Source organism: Pelodiscus sinensis, chromosome 5 (genome assembly GCF_052426305.1).
Source record: "Pelodiscus sinensis isolate ZL-2025 chromosome 5, ASM5242630v1, whole genome shotgun sequence".
Classification (NCBI taxonomy): domain Eukaryota; kingdom Metazoa; phylum Chordata; order Testudines; family Trionychidae; genus Pelodiscus; species Pelodiscus sinensis.
The window spans coordinates 69,333,160-69,347,504 of NC_143056.1; the positions used below are offsets into that span (position 1 = coordinate 69,333,160).

Below are 14,345 nucleotides of genomic sequence, written 5' to 3' on the forward strand. Positions count from 1 at the left end.
CTGAAGGTGAGCTCCTGATAGCCTTCCTTCTGTCTGAAATACACAAGGAACAAAGTCAAGTCAATATACTCAGAGGTTACAGTGGTGATTCCTGTTCAGTGTGTGTGAAATGTAATAAAACGGGTCTGTATTTATCTGGGCAGGGTTTGTCTGTGGGTTTCTTGTGATTGTTTAAAGCAAAAAAAAAAAAAAAAAATCTGGCAGCCTCCCTCCGCCCCAATTGCGAAGAATAAATATGCAGGGCTTGTAATTCTGTTGCAGTTCTTGCTCCCAGCTGATAGGGTGACGTGCGGTTTGGAGGCTTGGAGATTGGTTTTTTTGATTTGGCTCCTTGCTGCAGTTGTGCAAACCTCGTTGTCTGTCAGAAGTCAGGCTCAGCGGCTTGCCTTGTGCTGTCATGCCGGCAAGTCTCCGCTGAGCCCCGATGGTGTGGGAGAAAAGGGGGAAGCCCGGCAGATTCGATTGCAATTGGGGCACAACCCAATTTTTCCCTCTCCAATCCCCAGTCATCGCTCTCCTCCTTCCCCTCCCCACATCTCCCTCCCTCCCCAAACTATACTGCACCCCCCTGAAGATCACGGCTGGTGGATTTATCAACATTCAACCACCCCTCGCTCCCCCCACCCAATTTCCCGATGCACTTCCCCGCTCACCCTGACAGCTGCAAAAGAGAGCTGAGGTGTTTTAGCAAGCGAGGCAAGTTGGACTGACATGCAAGGAGGACCCCGCGCCCCTCTCCAGTCAGTGACTAGCCACCAGATGCAATGAGCTCTCTTTAAGAACCAGCAGGATCTGTATTGGGGAGCAAGCAGGTCCCCCCGGGAGCCGGCAAGGCAACTAGGAGGGGTAAGTAAGAAGGCTCTATCCCCTCTATAGGCAATGCAGGGCGTGTGGTTAAGTTTCCTGCTATGAAGCGGGTCCGGATTTATTGCACGCCAATTCCCAGAGAGGTACGTGTGTGTGTGTGTGTGTGGGGGGGGGGGGGGGGATCTCGCTGTAAGATCATCCAGCAGAGAAGGTGCTTTAACGTGGTGAACCCTCACAGATTTGTCACATTCGTGCTGTTTTCCTGCCCCCCAGCCATAGTCGTTGTGGGGGGGGGGGAAGACGCGCACAGATGGAGATAAGCCGCCTGCTGCAGCTTCGCAGCCCGGCGCCAGCCGCCCCCGCGCTTGGGCCACGCGCAGGCAGAAGCGGGTGGCTCCGGGGCGTCTCGCTTTATTCCCCTCCCCTCGGGCATGTCCTTTCCCGGGGCCCAGGCGCCGGCCGGCCGGCTCCAGCTGTGTACAACGCCGCGCCGGCGGGAGCGCGGGGGAAGCGCTCGGCGGGCTCGAGCCAAGCCCGGCGCCGCCGAGGGCCCTGCAGCGCGGGCGCGAAAGCCAGCGGCTGCCGGGCAGAGGCGGCAGCTCCCTTGGTGCGGCGGGAGAGGGGCGGGCGCGCTAGCCGGAGGAAATGCCTCTAATGCAGTGCTATAAATTTCGTGTCTTTTCGCGGCCCGACTCGGGCTAGGGGAGCATCCGGCGGGCAACGTGCAAAGGGGCTGGCAGCGGCCAGGTGCACTTTCCCTCGGGACACGGAAAAGCTGGCGGGAGCCCCTCAGCGACTCTGCCTGCCTGCGGGCGAGGGCGTTTGCTTCTGTTTGGTCAGGGGAGGGGGCCACTGACCCCCCCTCCTGCTAGAATCGGGGGGCAGGATTGAACCCTTCGAAGCAAAGGGAGCCCCCCGCTGTGTCTGCCTGGCTCTCGCGGCGGGCGCGCTTAATCGCGCACAGCTGTTGTGCTCCATCCACTTGTGCTGAGATCTTGTTTACCTCGGGTTTCAAATATAGCTACTGCGCCATGCTCTTCCCTAAATAGGGCAAGAGCGGGCTCCTGGGTAGTACCAGACAGGCTGGGATTTCTGCGCTTGGGAAGGGGGTTACCCTGCCCCTCATGGCTGCTTATGCTCCCGAGAGGGAGCAGCCAAATACTGCCAAGCTTAGAAAGACATAGTACTTTCGTCTGTACCCTTTTAAACAATGGTTTCTTCCAACCCCCACAATCCTCTGAACACACACACACACACACACACAATTTGACCTAAATGTTGGATAATTTTATACTCCTCCCTCTCCTCTTTATTTGATTTTTTCACCAATAGGTAGCACCTTGGGCCTGAAAGCAAACACCTGTGCATTTAAAAAGTGACATGGCCATTTTTCTCAAGCTGCACTGCAATGCAACAGTGGGGGGGGGGGGGTCTCCATTTGCGTGGGATGCCCCTGCAACTTGCTTTTAGGGTTAACCCCCCTAAATGTATTTAAAAATTAAGGATCTATGAAGGCCTCTTGGTTGGGATCTCAAAGGAGTATTTATTCACACCATCCTCTTTTTGGTAAAGTTCATCATTTTGGGGGTAAAGGACAGTTTTGCGGAGCCATTTTTTATTCTGAGAGGAGTTCCTAAATAGGGAGCACTGGCAGACTGTAGGCAACCTCTAGCCCGCACCTTCCCATTCAAAAGCTTTCTGCTCTTACAGTCCAAGAGAGCAAGCCATGGCTGTTGGGGTCTATTGAGCCTTAGAGGCTTGGTGCAATTGGGAGCAGCAAGGCAGCTTTCAAATATGGCGCTGACAGTCTGAGCAAGTTTATAACTTTTCCCCATCTTCATCTGAGATATTGGCATTTTATTTCCCTTTTGTGCAATTTTTGTAATGAAGGTAATTTGTGTTTGGTAGCTCATGTGCTTGATATGAGCCTAGGTGACTGTCTGCTGCAAGACTTTTTTTGTTCCCTGGATGGAAGTAATGAGTTAGAAGGAGCAAAGGCATAAAACCCCTATTAAGAATGAATGGTCCACGAATGAGGAAGAGTTATCTAATTAGAGCTGTGACATGGGAGCCGGAACTCCTGATTTCTCTTCTCAGCACTGCCACTAACTTGTAATGTGACTAGGGGCATGTCCCGCAACTCCCACCCCCCCCCCCCCCAGTTTACCTATTTGTACATAAATGGGCATCATACCTACTGCTGGAGGGGGAGGGAGTAGTTGAGGCTTTATTTATTTATAAAGCCCTTTAACTCCTCAGATGAAAGCTAAAATATATCCAATCAGAAAAGGCTTAGTTAGTCTAATTACCCATAACACCAATTAACATTGTTCCAAATTTAAAACAATCCAAACACACTGTCCCAGGGTTGGAAACGGCATGCATCACCAAGGACCTGCGGTTCAGATGCTGCATTTAGAATAGGGGAGCCATGGTTTCACTCCTTGCACAAGATCCCAGTGAGCCTGTTGAAGAAGCAACTCACTTAATCGCTCTGCAGCTCAGTTCCCTATCTGTAAAATGGGGGAAATGCCATTTCCCTACCTTCCAGGGGTTTTGCAAGATAAATTCATTTATAACTTGTGAGGTGCATAGCAGCACTTGCACCATTCAATATTCAGCATACATATCCCACTTACATGTATAAAGATGATTTAGATTATGACTAGTAGTGACTAGTATCCAGACTGGATAAGCCATCATGATCATGCAAACACTCTCCATTTTTCCAAACACCAATCTTCAGAACTGCACAAACTAGGATATTACCCTTGTATTCTAAATATTAGTGGAATGCTTAGGTCATGTGAAAACTACATCATATCCCAGATGTTTTTCTGTTGCACTGAGCACATGCAAGAATATGAGCTGTCCAGTACAACCTGTATTAAAAATAATATTTTTGTTACTAATGAATGTTGGTGGAATACTATAATGTGTCTTTTGTAGATTCATTTGAAATGCTGCTCCTGAATTTTCTTAACTTTCTATTTCAAAGTTTATAGAATAAAAGCTGGAGGTGTATGAGTAGAGTAACAGCAGGGATGAATTTGTCTATGTAGATTTTCATTTTCCTCTGGGTATAGAAGCTGGATGGAGAGAATGTGAGAGTCTATGGCAGATCCTACATTTATTGCTGGTTAAAAGGTGGTTGGCTAAGAGATGTGAGTAGGCCATTGAGTTCTCTTGTGTTTCCATACAATTGAACAGTTTCAGAAAGTCCTGGCTGAAATATACATCCTTCCTTTCCAGTGCGTGTCTGCAGTTATTAGAAGCCATATTAAAATGAATCTTTCCACCATCAAATATTAAACCAACGTTTATAAATATAAATGGACTGTCCCTTTTATTCAGTCAAAATACAGCAACCCCCCCATCTCAAACCTTCCTACAAATAACCAAGAAGCCTTTTTAAAAACATGTTTGCATGTTCATACAATTAAAAATGGCTTTGCCTGCCAAATTTAATTTGTTTTTCAATCAGGCTGTAATATGATCTAATTCTGTACTGAAAAATAAATAAATAAAATAAATTAAATTACACAGTGTGTGTGTGTGGGAGGGGGGAAATCTCTGATGTTAAAATAGAAAAACCTCTGAAGCCAGGAAATTCATAGCTGAGATATTCTAGCATCCAATCACCCCTCTGTGTCCAGATAATTTCACAGTTGTTATAGTTTGTATATCATTTATATTACAGTAACTGCTAGAGCAGGGGTGGGGAACCTCAGGTCTGGGGGCTGGATGTGGCCCCCGGCTTGCTTGGATCTGGCCCCTGAGGCTCTGGGCTCCTCTGCCCCCTCCTCCGAACATTGGGGAGCCTGTGCCTACTGCAGGACTGGAGCACACAAAATATACTAGCTGGGCCCCACTAGACTCTGGTGTGCAAGCGGAATGTGGGGAGGGGAATGTGGGGAATGTCTTTCTCCTTGGTCAGGGGCCACGTTAGTGATGGATTTTTTTTTTTTGGCTTCTCACTTGTGTGCAGCCCCTGACTGATTTTTCTGTGGGTCGGTGGCCCCTGAACCAAAGAAGGTTCCTCAACCCTGTGCTAGAGGCATCAGCCAGATTGGGGGCCCATGTTGCTAAGTATTATACAAATGTAGTCAGTGATAATGTGGATCCTATAGAGCAGTGGTCCCCAACCTTTCGGGCCTGCCGGGCGTCCGGGGGCGGGGCCACTCACATGCCGGGCACCTGGGGGCGGGGCCGCGCACGCACACCGGGGAAGGGACCACCCATACGCTGCATGCCCAGTGCCAGCGCCACCCATGCACCGCACTCCCGGGGCTGGTGCCCCTCCTGTGCTGCACACCCAGGGGTGGGGCTACCCATACGCTGCGTGCCCGGGGCCGGAACAGCCCATGCGCTGCATGCCCGGGGCCGGCGCCACTCCTGTGCCGCGCATCCAGGAGCCGGCAGCGCCCATGCGTCGCGTGCCTGGGGCCGGTGCCGCTCCTGAGCCATGTGCCCAGGGGCGGGGACGCCCATACACCGCACACCCAGGAGCCGGCAGCACCCATGCGCCATGCACCCGGGGGCGAGAGCAGGGCCAGTCCGATCACTCGGCGGGCACACAGAAATGGCCCGGCAGGCGCCATGGTGCCCATGGGCACCACGTTGGGGACCACTGCTATAGAGCTTATTCATCATTAATAACTTGGTCTAATTCTGGTTGTTGATCAGGGTGCAGGATGGGTGGGTGGAATTTTCGTGGCTTGTGATATATGGAAGGTCACACTATGATTTGGTGATCCCTTTTAGCCTTAAACTCTTAGGGTATGTCTACACTACCACCCTAGTTCGAACTAGGATGGTAATGTAGGCAACCGGAGTTGCAAATGAAGCCCAGGATTTGAATTTCCCGGGCTTCATTTGCATCTCACTGGGTGCCGCCATTTTTAAATGTCCGCTAGGCTTCCTAGTCTGAACTACCTAGTCTGTGCCGCGTATAGCCGCGTGGCACGGAGTCCGCACTAGTGGAAATTTAAAAATGGCGGCGCCTGGCGAGATGCAAATGAAGCCCGGGAAATTCAAATCCCGGGCTTCATTTGCAACTCCGGTTGCCTACATTACCACCCTAGTTCGAACTACCCTAAGGTAGTTACAGAAGATCATCATCTGTTCTTGGGAAACCACACCCTGCATGGCTACCTAAGAGCCTGGTCCTCCTGTGCTTGTTAAATTAAATAGCAAATCTCCCTTTGATTAAAATGGTGCAGTATCATACCATAACTGAGTTTTTGACCTAACTGGGGACACTTACCCATCCCCCACAAGAAACCTGGAACATTCCTGAGTTTCCTAGCACATGTGGGAAAATTAGAGCCCTATATTACTCTGGGGATCATCACGCACATAAATTACTTAGAATCTCCTTTCCTGTTTAGCCTTTTTTGCCTTGGATATTTACATTGTAAACTTTTGGAGGGGCAGAGGGGCAGCTGTACAACATCTAGCACAATGGGCCACTAATCCTGAATGGAGACTTGAAGCATTACTGTAATGTCAATTATTCATAACAATAAGGCATCATTATGCAATGATGTGTCATAATGCGGTGTCACAACCCATCTTTCCAATGACACAGTGAAAAGAACCAGATGTCATATAGCTGGTGATGCATCATCACCGAGTACTTACGTTATCCCCTCCAGCAAATTATAAGCAGGTAGCAGCTCCAGTCTTAACTCTGAGCTTCCTGATAGTTCCAGTTTTAAAACCAGCCATTAGCCCTCCTTATCATCCAGGTGAATGTCCATTGATGTCACTTAAACCAGATCTATGCTCCTCCCCCTGGTTGATGTAATCTGCGTAGCTGAAGTCAACGTACTTACTGCTGCATCTTACATGCAGTAATTTCAGCGGGGGCTCCTCTCCCTTCGATGCCAGCTACCCTTCTTGTCCTGGTGGAGTACAAGCATCGACAGGAGAGCGCTTGGAGATCGATTGGTAGTGTCTAAACAGATGTGATAAATTGATAGCCAGTGGATCAATTGCTGCAACGTTGATCCAACATAGTGGACACAAACTGCCTTTTATCTGAGTCTCCCAGCTACAAGTACAGGCAGAAAAATGGTGGTAAAAACAGCAAGCAACAATATTAATATCCTATACATCTACAGAGCTTTTTATCTAGAAAGATTTCAAAGAACCTTAAGGTTAGATCCACAAAAGGATGCAGACCCCAAAGTCCAACATTTAGGTGCTACCGAGATCCTCAGTACCCCATATCACCTGACCGCGGAGATTCCTAAAATCCCTTGGCACCTGAGTTTCTAATAATGAGCATGTGCACAGCCACCTCAGGCATGGTTGTGTAAACCCAGCAGGACCCTCAAACCAGGCAGCCCCCAGATCCAGTAGGCAGACTCAGAGTGTGCTTCAACCCACACAGAATGGCCTGGCAGAGGGTAAGGGGTGGGGGAGGAGGCAACAACAGCCTCCTTTGGACTAAGGATGTTAAGCATAATGTAATTGACTAATTGAGTAGTCAATGCGTTTTTGCATTGACTATTCGATTAGTCGATAGGGCGGCGCTGCCACTTTGAGAAACCATGGCAGCGTTTTAAAGGGGTAGCGCCGCACGGAGCCCGGGATCAGCTGTGTGGCACTGCCCCTTTGAAATGTTGATAGAGGCAGCAAGGGAGGGGGAAGTGACTAGTTGACTATCCTGTCAACTGTAAGCATTTTGCTTATCAGATAGTCGACTATCCTTAACATCCCTACTTTGGACCAGTAATTAGGGCACTCAACCACTGGGCTGCAGAGCTATTCCTGCTTTCTCTCTGTCCAAGTGCATATTATTTATACACACTGGAACAGCTTCAGCGGGGAAGACTGAGATACCATCAGGGTGGCTGACAGAATTGCCTGGGATATGTGGGGGGTGGCTCTGGGCCCTGGAAGGGGTGGAGCCTCACATGAAAGGATGGGGACGGTGCTAGCCTCTTCCAGCCAGCCCTTCAGGGCTGCATGGCACACACTGCTCAGAGCTCCAGCTGCTGCCACGGCCGCAGTAGCAGAGGCAGCTGGGAGCCCCAGGCCCTTTTCAATTGCACTGTTGATGTCACTTAAGCCAGTTTCTCTCACGCACCCACCCTCTGTAAGTGGCACTGGCTCCCATAGTCCACAGTATTGCATAGTTCTATTATTACAGCACTCACCTGAGAATTGTATGGGTTCTAATTCCTGCTCCCCAGCCACTAGAAAAGAGAATTGGACTTGGTCTTCCAAATGCTGGGTGAGTGCCCTTAACTCTTCTCCACACATACAATAGAGCTTTCTTAAGTGCCTGACTCCACAGTAGGTTTCCTTGCTGTGCAACCCAAGCAGCGATAGGGGTCCCACTCCAGCCCAGATTTAGGTGCCTAATTCCCTGAGTGGTGGGAGGGAGGCCTTGTGACCTACCCCTCTTTGTTGGCATTTCCTACCAGCTAGCTCAGACAATTCTCTCACTTGGCATGCTGTTTTTTTGGGGTGCCTAACTTTCCCAGTGTAATGTATAGAGAATCTGGGCATCTAATTTGGGACTGGATGACAAGGTGCCTAAAAGTCCCTTTGTGGATCTAGCCCATGGAAAGTATATACTTTTAGTAATCCCTTGAGTCTCCACACTGATAAGCAGCCACCTCTGAAGCATGACATTGCAGCTGTTTAACAGCACAAAGCATTGCTCTACAGCTGTTTAGGCAGTAACGTAGAATACTGCTGTGACAGATTGACAATATCCTGTAATACATGGAAGAAACCTTATGGAATTGAGATAAGGTTTACTGAGTTCAGTTTACCCCATTGAATTAGAGTTAACACCTTTGGTATCCATTATATTAAAAACGCTTTTGTGTACATGGTGTTGTGAAATTATGGTACCTTTTCTAGTAAGCAGCAGTGATGCCAATGTACTTCAAATGATTGATAACAGGAGAAGACATCACCCCAGGGAGATATTCATACCCTAGTTCAAACTGGATTCTCCAGAGACCCACACACAAAGACATTTGGAAAACCTCAGGATTTTCTTCCTGGTCCAGCAAATGGAACAACTCCTGGTCTGCAGAGGGCCTTGAATCCTTATGGAAGGATTGGATGTACTTGGCCTACTGAGACCCTGTGAGACTGTACCTGTTCTGAGCTGAAGCTCTGATGAACTAGTAACCACAAGACTGCTCTAGAATGGGGTATTAAAACTGCAGCTGACAGAGCTAATGTGAGAGCAGTAGTGATGTCTATAATAAACTTGTTAGCATGTGTGTGGGTCCTTCCACTGGTTTGAACTTTTTCCATGTAATGCTTCTTACACAATTACACTGATGGCCCTCTCTGGAGAGAAAGATAGCAGGAGTCCCAATGCAACTTCTTTGTGCTGGGAATGCCACAGTGAGGGCAACCCAGCCTGGAAATACCCCTGTCAGAAGGACGAGAGGCATGTGTCTCCACCCAAGAGAGGTCACAGCTGGGTAGCTGAAAGCCAAGTTTGGTGGCATTGCTGATCACTAGGCAATGGTGCAACTAGAGGGGTCTGGTCTGGTATATCGTACCACTAAAGTATTTATAACTGGTATGATGTGCTGGAAAAACTCAGGAGAAGCCCACCCCCAGTCCTTCCACTCAGCTTAGTCTCCTGAGTCCCCCTTCGTGGAATCTTTTCAGCAGAAGTCTCTAGTACAGTGGGAGGATGACAGAGCAATGTTTCTGGTATAATGGGAAGGGGACAGGGAGAGTGCAGAGGACTGGGTGGGGAGAAGTCGCTTAGGGAGGCCAGATGCCCTGCCACCCTTGTGTTCCTTCTATGGGTGTGTCTAGACTACAGAGTTTTGTCGACAAAAGTGGACTTTTGTCGACAAAACTATACCTGCGTCTACACTACTGCTGAGTTCTGTCGACATAACGTCGACAGAACTCAGCAGTTTTGTCGACGCTGGTAAACCTCATTTTACGAGGCATAACACCTTCTGTCGACAGAGTTTCTGTCGACAGAAGGTGTTATTGAATGTAAACTGTCCTTTGCGTCTACACTACCATGTCGACAAAGCAGCTTGCTTTGTCGACAGAACTCAATGTAGTCTAGACGCTCTTTGTCGACAGAAGTTTTGTCGACAGTATCTGTCGACAAAACTTCTGTCGACAGAAGCCTGTAGTCTAGACGTACCCTATGAGTGCAGCATGCCAGCAAGAAATTATTTCCACTTGCACCACGGTCTGGGAGAAGGGAGGAAAATCCAGGTGCAGTTGCCCTGAACTGTGACAATTTCATTAAATACAAGCTACAGAGAGACCTTAATAGGGTGGAATGTAATAATGTTAGTTGGGAATTCTGGCTATAATGCTGAGATGAACAGCTCCTATTATTACTAAAATTATCATGGGGTCTCTAAAACCATGTAATGCTTCTTACACAATTACACTGATGGCCCTTTTTGGAGAGAAAGCTAGAAGGAGTCCCAATGCAACTTCTTTGTGCTGGGAATGCCACAGTGGATCCTTTAGGATTTTTTACCATTTACCTTTTTCAAAAGGGGGTATCCATCAGTAGCTCAGTAGCCCATAATACTACAAGTTCCACACTGAATATTATTTATCCAGAGAGACGTGTGTAACCTACTAAACTACCAGCACTACTCCTTGAACACTTTGTACTTCCTTGCTGATCTTCCATGTCATTAAAATCAGTCTATGGTTGTGTGCCTGTTAGGTGAGCAGCAGAAACCAGTGATTTGGTCAACTTAATGTACTCTCTGTACATACATGCACATCGCACACCATTTGAAAGCCGATTGTTGCTTTAAAATAAAGTATGATGTGAAACTTTCAAGTGGTGCCATAACCATGGAAACAGTGATAAACACTGACACCATCAAGATGTTAAAATGACTCCTTTGAAATATTTGCATTACTTTGTTAGTTTAATAACTATGCATTATTTTAAAACATCAAACTGGATTTATTTGTGACCTCAAAAGATCGCAATAGCCGTCTAAAGGGTAAAATAATCTAATAATAAATCTATATATGTATCATTGACACGTAATAACACAGGTGACATTTCTAGTCAACATCATTCTCATCATCTTGTTCATCACTGTTCTCTGTCAAGAGTGCCTGGGACACCACAGTCTTCATTGCCTTAACACAGACACAGTCCTGTGCAGGGAAGGTTGTTCTCACTATAGACGAAGGTGATTGTGCAGTGATCTCTAAAGGTTCAGGGACAAATAGAGTCTTGTAGAAGCCCAGGTCCCATTAGGCTCTGGAAAAATATAGAAAGTAGTTCATCTCCACTTTTCCATCCATGTTGCAAAGGTGATCTAAACTGTGTGAAGGCATCCAAGTCTTTGTCACGATGCTCTTTTGAAATGCTCTTCAAAACTGCCCGCACATGGTGGAAGTTTGTCCTCTTTGATGGCTAAATGGAGGTTCAAGCAATTCAGGCATCTGTGGGACTTTTGTGTCTCGCTCTGGTTAGACAGCACCGCTAACAACTTCTTTGCTGCAGAAATTGTGGCTTCTCCATCAGTCTCTCCGGCTACGTCTATACTGCAGAGTTCTTGCGCAAAAGCGCGTCCACACCTCAAAGTGCATTCTTTAATGCAAGTAAAGCTCACACCAGCATTTGAGTTAATATTGAGCCACCTCTAGCTCTCACTTTTCTCTTGCCACGCTTGCTGAGAACACCACATTCAGCAGAGATGTTAAAGCCCATGGATAAACATTGTATGGCTGGGAGCTGAGTGGTTTTTTGGGGAGGTGGAACACTTGCACTAGGGATTGATCTGAATTCAAGTCTAGTCAACTTCGGAGCACAATGCAAGTAGTGGCTCTCTGGGCAATGCTCCACTTTCAAGGAAGGCAGCTGATTATATTCTGCCCAAAAAGGAGATGGCCTGTGACATGTTGATATTTCATTGTTTTTACTCTGGTAACCAACATGCAAGAATTATCCTTCAGAAAGGTTATGACAGGCCAGGGCAGAGAATATAGCCCCAGTCAGTCAGCACAAATGCTTGTACTAATGCTTGCAGTTGGCACCTGCGTTATGATGATGGACAAATTAGAAGCTGGACAAATGAACAGATGATGGACAAATTAGAAGATGAGTCTTCTCCTTATCCTCTTGTAAATTACTTGCACGTTCCAAGCATCTTTTTTCCTTGTGTTAAACTTAAAGGATAGCTTCAGGCTTGCTACTTCTCATTATGGTTTCCTTTTCCTACCTTAAATAATCCATCTAGCCAAACACAACCTGACAGACATTGCCCTCACTGTGACACTGAGTGTGCAACATGCTGCATGAAAATCTGGCTATGTGGGTGAACGTGGCATGAGCAGTGACCCTCCTAGCATCCCTGCTAAAAATAAAACTCGACCCTTCTGGCAATCTTGGGGTTGCTTTTAATAGGTAGCCAGTCTCATCCCAGGCTTAGCGTGCCGAATACTAGGAGCTGGCTCATCTTTGGGAAGCTGCACTGAGGTAGTGAGGATGAGATCGACCATATGCAGAAAGTGTTATCTCAGTGACTTCTCCACAGACTGCCAGGTTATCTGCCATGTATAGGTGTGATGCTCTGTGCTTCCTAGCCCATGTGTTACATACATCTGTGAGCCTCTCGGGCCGTGTGTTCCTCCTACCACCCAGCTTCCTTGATACTCCTTAACGTAACTTTATCTTCCCACTTGCATAAGGCTCTCACTGTCCTTGGTTGAAACCCCAATTACCAACTCAACCCTCTGCCAGCTGACTTTCCCTTTTAACACCCTGCTCAAAGTGTTGCAGATCAGCACCCCTCTCAGCTGCTGGTTAGCTGTCCCTCTCATAGGAAAATAGATATTGCCATGCTAGACCAGACCAATGGCTAGGCACTCTTCAGAACTAGATGCTTCATTATGAGTGCCTTTACACCTCCGTTTACAGCTGCAGTAAAATTCCTATGGGAGGTAGGTTTTGTTCTAGGGATGTAAAATCCCATTTAATTGGTTAACCAGTTAAATAGTGTTTAACTGGTTAAAGCGGGGCGGGAGGGGAAGGGGGACTGCCAATCGGAACATCCCCTGCCTGAGATGGGGCAAGGGGGACCACTAAAGCCTGGGGGGGTGGTGAGTGGGTCTGCCGGCTCCCGGTCCCATACAGGGGCTGGAGCAACCTTCTGCTTGCAGCTGGCCATGGGCAGGTACTGGTTAACAGTTTCCAGGTAAGGATCACCCATTAACGATGATGGTAACAGGTTACCTGATCACATCCCCAGTTTGTTCATAACCCAGGGAAGCTAGTGGTTGGATTATATACTCAGTGATGAACCCTTCTTTGAATCCCACCAACTTCTTAATTTATATTGTGGAAATTAGTTACACAGGGCATATGCTATTTTGTTTTTAATTCCACCATTTCCCCGAATAAATAGGTTGGAGCCTACATGCTTCTCCAGTCTGTTTCCCTTAGAAAAATCTTGATAACAGTTCCACACACCTCTCCACCCCTCTCTCTACAAATGCTACCTTCCACAAGTTCCCCATCTCATACAATGCCCTAATTTGAGGGTTCCAGTTAATTATGAGAAGCTCTGTGATTTCCACTAGCAGACTCTACTGACCTGTGGAAAACAGGAGTGCTCTCTCTGCCATCCCTCACTATTGGCGCAGATTGATTTACCCATCTTTGTTTGACAACTGAAGGGCATCAAATCAATGGTTCCCTGCCAACTTTTGCTGAGTTTCTGCCACCAGGCGTGGCAAGATAAATTGACTTCAGTATACAAATGACATACCCAAGAAGCAAAGTAACCAATTTTAAGGGGTAAATTAATGCTAAGTAAGAGTTAGTCTCCTGCATATTTTCTTGTGCATAATGTTTATTTTAAACTCGATGGTTTAATGCACACACCTCTGCGGGCAGCGATATTAGCACTGAGTAAAGCTGGGTGGAGAAGGCAGTTCTGTTTAGCAAAAATTTTGCTCTGCCCTGGAATTAAAACTAATTCTTCCAAAATGTTTTAGCAACATGGGTTTGTGTCAAAAAGGTCATTTTTTCAGTTTCTGTCTCCCACACCACACTAGAAATGACCAAAGTGTCATCCTTGGATCTCAAAATCCTACCAGCTGGAAATGCACAGCATTCTTTGATGAAAAAACATTTAGTGGAAGATATTCTGACCATCTCCAGTGCTAAGTGCTTTTCAGGCTTCCAGCTGGTAGAAGACATGCTTACTCCAGATAGTAACTGCCTTGTGGTGGTTAATATGGTTAACACATTTTCCAGCATGGTGTTTCTTCTTCAGAATAGATGAGTTCTATAGTGGATCCATATTCATGGCTCATTCAGTCCTTGTCCTTTTTGCTGTGGCTTGACAAGTGCTAATTGAGATGGTGGGGTTTTTAAATAATATTTGGATGCGCATGGTTTTCCACAAGAGCTGATTTGTGATACTGTTTAGAGGAGTTAAATGACTGTGGGAGCCTTCTACAAGTTTGGGTCAAAATTTAGTGTTGCCATCCCCAAACACTCACTAATTAAGAGTCAGACCCCGCAAAATCATGAAGTTGGA

The 14,345-nt window shown here is 47.1% G+C and overlaps 1 protein-coding gene across 5 annotated transcripts in view; it reads left to right on the forward strand.

Annotated features, from left to right (window-relative positions):
• Positions 1–299: 299 nt before the first annotated feature.
• SLC8A3 (solute carrier family 8 member A3) overlaps positions 300–14,345 on the forward strand; it is a 179,816-nt gene continuing 165,770 nt past the window's right edge. For 3 of the 5 annotated variants that reach the window (XR_012903475.2, XM_006130302.5, XM_006130303.5), the window contains exon 1: positions 301–846. The gene's annotated coding sequence lies outside the window, so the exon portion shown is untranslated. Of the gene's footprint in view, positions 847–14,345 lie in introns of all 5 variants that reach the window. The other 2 variants (XM_075927317.2, XM_006130304.5) reach the window with 1 other exon arrangement.